General features: G+C 38.8%; 1 non-coding gene across 1 annotated transcript; it reads right to left on the bottom strand.

Moving 5' to 3' along the window:
- Nucleotides 1-857: 857 nt before the first annotated feature.
- On the bottom strand, nt 858-964 carry LOC132649401 (U6 spliceosomal RNA). Its single transcript, XR_009587837.1, has one exon. It is a non-coding gene; the product is annotated as a U6 spliceosomal RNA (small nuclear RNA).
- Between the last annotated feature and the right edge of the window lie 8,803 nt (nt 965-9,767).

Below are 9,767 nucleotides of genomic sequence, written 5' to 3'. Positions count from 1 at the left end.
AAATTAGAGTTTGTAATGTATTTGCCTATATTGAGAAAGCATAAAAAAAGAAATGAGGTAATTTTGTCAGGGTTTGATGCTCATTGTTCACGGAAACATAATGCAAGTTATATCTTTAGCTATAAAATAAAATAATGAGGCAATATATCCCAAGTCATTCTCATAGATTATAAGCTCAATATTCCAATTGTGTATATTTAATGACTCTACACTGCTGATCACTTATTTCCAAATGGTATTTAGAGATAATAAGCTCTATTCTTTGCAGTGTGCTGTGGAATTTGCTTTTCCAAAATGAGGGGTGCAAACAATTCTGTTCATGTTACCAGGTTCCGTAAATCTCATAGTATATCCCTTTTTTAAAAAAAGTCTATGTCCATTGACTTCTATTCACGGACTTGAAAAGCCTATAGTTTTAGGAAACTAAAGTAACATTCTTAATTTTCTGGATGTCAAAAGAGGACTTTGGCCCCCTGGAACTGAATTTATACAGGGTTATGAGGTACCATGTGGGTACTAGGAGCTAAACTGGGGTTTCTGCAAGAGCTGTTAGTTGTTTTAACCTATGAGCCATCTCTCCAGCTCCTGAGGCTTTTCTTTAGGGTATGTATCTGTCTACCAGTTTATTTTCAATAGCTATTAGCTCCTGTAGTAGAATGTTACATTAAAACTCTTATGTGTTACTAGTGTGAAAACACTGGGACTTTCTCATTCAAATGTTAAAAACACCTTCATAGTTGAGCAATGGAAGGCATCCACAGTGAATACATGTTATACAATTCCACTTGGAAAATTCAAAGCAGGTGGAACCTGTGTTAGTTATTCTGTTACTATGAAAACAAAATACCTTAAAACAACTAAACGTAGTAAGATGATGGTGGAATTTTATGATCCTTGCTCAGTAGCCATCCTAATCTTCTCTGTATCTTTCCAATGTCAGTATATGTGCTGCCTAAGTGAACACAAAGGTGGAGTTTTATATGCCACTCCTCCTCAGAAAGAAGTCTGTTTGTCTGCACTCATAGTAGCTCTCACACAGACTTTTTCAATGTCCTTTTTTTTTTTTCTGAGATAGCTCTCCACATTGGATAGTGCCTGGAGGGATGTAGAGTTGACTCCAGAAAACATTCGAGAGGTGTATTATTAGAGATGCCCATAGAGCTGATAAGTTAAGAGTATAAAGGGCAGCAGTGGGGCCTGTAAGGACATCACTGATTTTACAAACCTGATGCACAGCTAACCAGGGGAATAAGATTGAGCTCCCTGATAGTATTCTGTGTTCTCCACTCTGTAAAGATACTAGCTGAAGAGATGTTAGGCTGGTTTCTTCAGGGTGTTTAACCCACTACTTTCTTGTACCACTGCTCATGTGAATAAATCACAATTCAAAGTTTAAACATCTGTCTCTCCTTCTTTTTGTTTGTGGTGACAAATGGAATAAACATTAGGTTTTTTTTCCCCATTACTAATGAAAAAGAGATTCATCTTTGCTGTAAGGCCTATTGTGTTAGATGTTTCTGTCACTAATCTTAGGCTCCATTGCTTTTGAGTCCCCAGTATGGAGAATATTATGGCAAAGGGCATGGTGAAACAAAGTTGTTTACTTCATGTTTACTAGTAAGTACAGAAGTAGAAAAGAAGAAGAGTCCAAAAACAAGATAAAGCCTTCAAGACATATTCAATGACTCACTTTATCCAAACTGCTGTGCTTATGCCCTATTTTCCATGGCATCTCAATAATGGCATCAGAATTTCAAGCTGTCAGTGTGTTAACCTACTGACCATATACGGGTCCCCTATTGAAAGCACCACCAGCTAGAAACAAAATGTTATATCCATCACCATGTGGTAAAAACATATTTAAACCAACACAGACCTCAATCTTCTCAGACAGACATCGGAACAGTGTTTGTCAAAGGTGGTAAGAGATGCTCTCTAAATTGGAACTGGTCTTAGAGAAAGTTGTAAGGATGCTTTCAGTTTCTCATTCCTTGATTATTAACGGCCATGAATATATCCTTTGACAAAAATCATGGAAATGTACCTAAGGATTACAGTCTTTGCTGCATGTGTGTTATAGCTATGATACTTTAAAGTTTATAGAGACAACCATACTTACTTGAAAATAAACAGCTTAAAAAGTCCTCTATCTTGTTCCATCCCCAAATGCACACAAAACTAACAGAAGGCCACCTGCTAGGAGCCTGAAGCAGACAAAAGGACCATCTGCCAATCTTTCTATACTCAAATCACTCTACTCTTTCCTCCATCTTTTGTGCCCCAAACAGAAGGAACACCCGTCTTCCTACTGTGGTCCTCAAATTAAGCATCTGTGTGTTTTTTTTTTTTTCTAAGAGCTAGATGGAGGGTATTCTGCCACTGAAATGGGATAATAGTAGTCTTTTTCCCCTAGCACCAAAAATTTAATGGATGACATTTTCTTCACTTGATACTTTTTCTTTTGTGAAATTATCTTAAGTATTTGTTCTCTGCTATAACCATCTTTCCTATGGAACTTATCAAAAGTGAAATTGGCCAGAAAATAGTAAATTCACAACAGAGAAAAACATATAAACGGTTGACCATGTAGACAGCATTTTTAAGTGGGTAAATATGTTGGCCATGAAATGAAGGTTGCTATGTGTTGTGTATCTCACAAAGCCAAAAGTTCAGAGGGCTTTTTATAGAGCCTGAAGCTCTAATAGTGCTCAGAGATCTAGTGTCCCAACGTAGAATCTGAGTAGATGTAGAATTTGTCCCTAAAAAATAGCTGTACTCAATGAGGTTGAAAGGGACACAAAAGCAATTGTGTGTTGTGGACACCAGAAGAGTGTATGTGTTTCATTTATTAATCTTACAGAATAGTAATAAATAACCCAGTTCCCTCCAGGTAAAGAAAGGGTAGCAGTGTAGGTTATGTGTTAGTCAGTTTTCCATTTATAAAAAACACCATGTTATAAGTTATTAATGGACTAAATAATAGCTAGAGTGTAGGTTATTTTGGCTCCAGTTCTGGTTCAATATGAAAGAACCACAATTGGAATTGGTCCTATTAGCTGAGTCCCAAGTAGTGATAACATGCAATAACAGAGAAATGTTCATGTGTGGTTCTATCTCTTTTCCTGTAAGGTCACCAGGACTCATTAAAAAGCTTTCTTCATGACTTTACATAACTTTAATTACACCCCTCAAAGCTAATTGCCCTCTATAAATACCATGATCAGATTAATCTGTACCCTTTTAATTAATCTCTCTCTCTCAATGGACGCTATGCTTAAATAAATGAAACCTAGGGGGCACATTTGAACTGTAACAACACACAGCAGCTTCTTTGCTTTAACCTCTTTTGCAGATGAGGAGAGACTAAGTGAGATCTCTCAGGAGCAGAGAAACATAAGGTATGGCTTTACATAAATTTGTTTTGAGCTTATTTTTTTCAAAACCATTGTAAGTTTTATTACACTAGAGACTTATTTCTTATTTTTTATGCTAGCTTTATTTTATAGATGGAAAAATAAATTTCAAAAATATTCCTAACATTTTCCTTATCTAAAATACTTGGAACCAGACATGTTGAAGATTTCACATTTTTTTTGTTCAAATTTTAGAATGTGTGTGTTATATCTTAGGAAAGAATCATAAATCTAAACACAAAGTTCATTTATGTTTCATATGTACCTTATACATATACCTTAAATGCAATTTTTACAGTATTTTCATGCACCCACTTTTTTACTGATCTGTTGCATGAGATTCAGGTGCAGAATTTTTCCACTTATAGTAAATGTAATATTTCTTCTTTCAGAAGTTTCAGGTCTTAGAATATTTCATATTTAAATGTTTATTTATTTGAGGTGTCATTGTACTGTATTTAGTTTGAGTCCAAAGCTATATCTGAAATCTAAAACCTTCTGGAGAGGACAGGAGCTCCACAAGGACCAAATATATCAGGGCACAGGGGTCTTTCATGAGACTGTTTCTCCATCCAAGGACCATGAATGGATATAACCTAGAACCCCTGCTCAGATATAGCCCACGGTAGCTCAGTACCCAAGTGGGTTCTCTAGTAAGGGGAACAGGGACTATTTCTGACTTGGACTCAGTGGCTGGCTCTTCCACTCCCCCCCTGCTCCCAAAGAGGAGCAGCCTTGCTAGGCCACAGAGGAGAACAATGCAGCCAGTCCTGAAGGGACCTGATAAGCTAGGGTCAGATGGAAGGGGAGGGGGACCTCCCTTATCAGTGGACTTGGAAAGGGGCAGGGAGGAGATGAGGGAGGGAGGGTGGGGTTGGGAGGGAATGAGGAAGGGGGCTACGGCTGGGATACAAAGTAAATAACCTGTGATTAATATAAAAAATAAAAGTTATTATAAAAAAGAAAAAGAAAAACCTTCTATTGCTGTCCCAAGATTTTTAACCTATTCCTTATTTTAAAGCAGAAAAAAAAAAAAAAAAAGCTTAAGTGATACTTTTGCTCTTTTCCCCCTATGCTTTGAGTAAAGGTAACTAATATCTTCTTTTCTTAATTCTCCTTAGGATAAGATTTTCTATTTTGAGAAATAAACTTGCCAAACCCTTTAATCCTGGAGATTTCATAGAGTGTCCTTTTTCTTTAAACCTGAAGGACATGTGTCACTTTACCATTGATCATTACGGCAGGCTTCTTCCTTCAAAGCTCGTTAGGTTGTTACGGCGAGCAAAGAGAGCAGCACGTGCATGAACAACTGATGAAGAGAACAGAAGGCGTAACCAAGGAGCTCGAGGCTTAGAGAGGAGTTCTTACTATATTCCCAAGATCTGGGGCTATTTAAGGAGGGAAATTCTCATTTTGTGCTAATAAATATTTACAGATTTAAAAACCAGAAAATCGAGGAATAAAAAAATATAATTATAGAAAAAGATACAATTGAAAAGTAAAAACCTACTTTTTTTTTTCTTCAGTTTTTGCCTTAGGTAAGTAAAAACTCAGATAAAATATTTGTGTCTAGATGACTTCAAAAAGACAGTCTTCTCTTTTGAGGAGAAAAATGGTTCTGAAATCCTCTTGTTGATAGTATCAATATTGGCTGAGCTTGGCTCCTCGGTGTTATCAGATAATTTGTGTGTTTTCTCTTCAGAAAGCTAACTCTACGCCAACTTTCATGTGTCTCAACTCTTTCCATCCATATCTCATCTTGCTATCTAGAGATATGAAAAGAGAATTTAGGAAGTGCTACTGAACAGTTAAGACCACATCCAAGGGAGCCTTTTAGGAGCCCTGATACTTCTAAGGGCTGTGAAAGTATGGAAAACTTCCCTTTCTAGGTGGCAGGAGTCAGGAAGCCATATGGAGACACAGTGTCCCCCCACTCCCCGCCCACAAGGCCAACTCAGTACTGGGACAAATTTGGTAAATGTTACATCTAGACATTTAAGTCTACCTCAGATTTTTGTTCTTTTATTTCCTATGGAGAATTTGTACACTTTAAAAATTATTTATTATTTATTAATTACAGTTTATTTACTTTGTAGCATCCTACCTCTGCCTCTCCCAATCCCATTCTCCCTCCCTCTTCTCCTCCCATGCCCCTCCCCCCCAGTCCACTGATAGAGGAGGTCCTCCTCCCCTTCCCTCTGACCCTATTCTATCATGTCTCATTAGGACTGGCTGCATTGTCTTCCTCTGTGGCCTGGTGAGGCTGCTTCCCTCTCAGGGGAAGGTAATCCAAGATCCAGCCACTGAGTTCATGTCAGAGACAAGTCACTGTTCCCCTTACTAGGTAGCCCACTAGGAGACTGAGCTGCCATGGGCTACATCTGTGCAGGGGTTCTAGGTCATCTCCATGCATGGCCTTTGTTTGGAGTATTAGTCACAAAAAAGACCCCTGTGCTCACTTTTAAACAATAGTTCCCATTATTTAGTGGTTTTATAATTTCCAATCATTACCAGTTTTTCCTGATACACAGTTTAAAAACAGCAGGTTCAGACAGAGACAGAAATCAAAGATGTGCTTGCACTCACAAATGCATATGAACTCCCATGAAAACTTCACAGGCTCTGTGGTGGCGGAACCACGCTCTTTCACGCTATCAGATAACTTGTGTGTTTCTTCTTCAGAACTCTAACCCTCGAATCTCTTATTCCAACCATATTACAATGCCACTTAAGGCAAGTCAGGTAGGTGTCTAGTGGTGTGGGGCTCTGGGTAAGCATGGATGTTTGTAAATCATCATGCCTGTCTCCCTTCACTGTTGGCCATCTGTCATCCACTACACCCAGGGTGATTGGTTTATCTGATCCATGTGTTTCCTATAGGGTAAAAAAAAAATATGATCCTAAAAATAGGATATGCTTTATTATTCTTTAAATAAATACTAGCTAATGCATTCCCATGTGATCTAGCTCCACGGCTTATGTGACCATTCAGAAATTGATAGATATCTTCATCTGATATTTCTAAGATCTCTAAGATTTGATAAAACTTCAGTACTGGAAAATACTTTCATATCTAGGATATAGGTGGAGAGGGAAAGAAATGTGACAATAAATCTCTATATTGGTTATTTTTCTCATTGGTATGACTAAATACCTGACGAAACCCAGCTGAGGAAGGAATGCTTTCCAGTGGCTCACAACATTGAGGGCATTTTTTGTGCAGAAGGTATGGCAGCAGCTTTATGTAGAAGCCGTCACACTGTTTCCACAGGTAGGAAGCAGGTAGAGGAGGCGTGCTGATGCTCAGATCACTTTTATTTATCAAGTCCTGGAAAGTAGTTCTATGGGATAATGAAACCAACAGCTGAGATATGTTTTCATTATTGAGTTAAAACTAGCTGGAAATGTCATCACTGAAACACCCAGAAGTATGTTTCTGTGGTGACTCCCAGCTCAGTCAATAAACATGAACTACCATAAGTTGCTGCCATCACAACATAGCTTTTGTCTTCTTAAAGTCATGATGAATGTCATGCATATGACATAATCCTTCCACTGTGATGGGAAGTTTAAAGAAAATGACACATGTTTAAGGGTTCAGGAGGTCATGAGTCTTTGTATCTGCTATGAAAACACTGCTAGTTAGAGTCTTTCAGATGTGCTCAGTAGACTCCTGTCATACTTTCAATGTCATACTTTCTAAACGAGGATTGATCATCTTACCCCATGTCTGCTTGCTTCATTATCTTTCTTAGGTGTATATATTTCATTATGTTTATCATATTTTATAGATCTATATAAGTGAGTATATACCATGTTTGTCTTTCTCCTTCTGGGATATTTCACTTAGAATGATCTTTTCTAGATCCCACCATTTGCCTGCAGATTTCGTGCTTTCCTCCTTTGTGATTGCTGAGTAGTATTCCATTGTGTAAAAATACCACAATTTCTGTACCCATTCCTCCGTTGATGGACATCTGGGTTGTTTCCAGGTTCTGGCTATTACAAATAAAGCTGCTATAAACATGGTTGAGCAAGTATCCCTTTTATGTACTTGAGCAAAGTTTGGGTATATACCTAGCAGTGATATAGCTGGGTCTTGAGGAAGCACTATTCCTAATTGTCTGAGAAAGCGCCAGATAGATTTCCAGAGTGGTTGTACCAGTTTACATTCCCACCAGCAGTGGAGGAGGGTTCCCCTTTCTCCACAACCTCTCCAGCATGTGTTATCGCTTGAGTTTTTCATCTTGGCCATTCTGATGGGTGTAAGGTGAAATCTCAGGGTCGTTTTGATTTGCATCTCCCTGATGACTAATGAGGTTGAGCATTTCTTTAAGTGCTTCTCTGCCATTTGATATTCCTCTGTCAAGAATTCTCTGTTTAGCTCTGTTCCCCATTTTTTAAGTGGATTACTTGGTTTGCTGCTTTTCAGCTTCTTTAGTTCTTTGTATATACTGGATATTAGTCCTCTGTCAAATAAAGGGTTAGTGAAGATTCTTTCCCAATCTGTAGGTAGTTGCTTTGTTTTGATGATGGCGTCCTTTGCTTTACAGAAGCTTTTCAGTTTCATGAGGTCCCATTTATTGATTGTTGCTCTTAGAGCCTGTGCTGTTGGTGTTCTGTTCAGGAAGTTGTCTCCTGTTCCAATGAGTTCTAGGCTGTTCTCCACTTTTTCTTCTAACAGATTTAGAGTATCTGGTTTTATGTTGAGGTCTTTGATCCACTTGGACTTTAGTTCTTTGCAGGGTGTTAAATATGGATCTATTTTCATTTTTCTGCATGTAGACATCCAGTTGGACCAGCACCATTTGTTGAAGATGCTTTTTTCCATTGAATGGTTTTGCCTTCTTTTTCAAAAATCAAGTATTCATAGGTGTGTGGGTTTATTTCTGGGACTTCTATGCGGTTCCACTGATCCTCCTTTCTGTTTTTATGCCAATACCATGCAGTTTTTATTACTATTGCTCTGTAGTACAATTTGAGATTGGGGGATAGAGATACCTCCAGATGATCTGTTGTTGCACAGGATTGTTTTGGAGATTCTGGGTTTTTTTGTTTCTCCATATGAAGCTGAGAATCTTTTTTTCAAGGTCTGTAAAGAATTGCGTTGGTATTTTGATGGGAATTGCATTGAACCTGTAGATTGCTTTTGGCAGGATGGACATTTTCACAATGTTAATCCTACCAATCCATGAGCACAGGAGATCTTTCTATCTTCTGATATCTTCTTCAATTTCTTTCTTCAGAGACTTGAAGTTTTTCTCAAACAGGTCTTTCATTTGCTTGGTTAGTGTCACCCCAAGGTACTCATGACCAAACCTTTGGCAGAGTACAGGGAATCATATGAAAGAAGGGGAGTTAGTATGGTGGGGAAAAGATAGGAGCTCCACAAGGACCAAATATATCTGGGCACAGGGTCTTTTCTGAGACTGACATTCAACCAAGGACCACGTATGGATATAACCTAGAACCTCTGCTCAGATGTAGCCTGTGGTAGCTCAGTAACCAATTGGTTTCCCAAAGTGAGGGGAACAAGGACTATTTCTAACAGGAACTCAATGACTGTCTCTTTGACCTCCCCACCCTTCAAAGGAAGAGCAGTCCTGTTAGGCCACAGAGGAGGGCTTTGCAGCCAGTCCTGAAGATACCTGATAAAACAGGATCAGATGAATGGGGAGGAGGTCCCCCCCCATCAGTGGACTTGGAAAAGGGCACGGTGGAGATGAGGGAGGGAGGGTGGGATTGGGAGGGAATGAGGGAGCAGGCTACAGCTGGGATACAGAGTTAATAAAATGTAACTGATAAGAAAAAAAATAAAATTAAAAAATAAAATTAAAAAAAAAAGGGTTCAGGAGGATCCAGCCTGAGTCAAGTACTGAGGGGATGCTGTCACTTGCCTGTATCTTTAACCCCCCCCCCCCCCCGCCTGAAATCAAAAAACTATTAGAAAACACTTAGTGAGACTGATTCTGGCCTTCAGCTGCAGCCTCGGTAACTCAACCATTGCACACAGGGTTTTTTTTTGTTTTTTTTTTCCAAAAAGTGGTCAAAGCTGTGAGATGAATTCTGGAATTGACAGGGCTGGGAACAGAGTTTAGTGGTTCAGAGCACTTGCTCACAGAGGACCCAGGTTCAGGTCCCTGTACCCACATCTGCCAGTTCACCATGGCTTGTAACTTTAGCGTCAGGGCTCTGTCACCCACTTCTGGCTTCTGTAGGGACTACATTCATACACATTACACATACAGAAAAGCAGGCACACACATGTACACAAACTTCAATATGTATATGTAGAATAAATATATCTATCTACCTCTATCTGTATCTGTATTGATGATATGTCTTTACTGAATT

The sequence above is a fragment of the Meriones unguiculatus genome, chromosome 19, assembly GCF_030254825.1.
Source record: "Meriones unguiculatus strain TT.TT164.6M chromosome 19, Bangor_MerUng_6.1, whole genome shotgun sequence".
Lineage (NCBI taxonomy): Eukaryota > Metazoa > Chordata > Mammalia > Rodentia > Muridae > Meriones > Meriones unguiculatus.
This window is presented reverse-complemented; position numbering and strand designations above follow the sequence as displayed.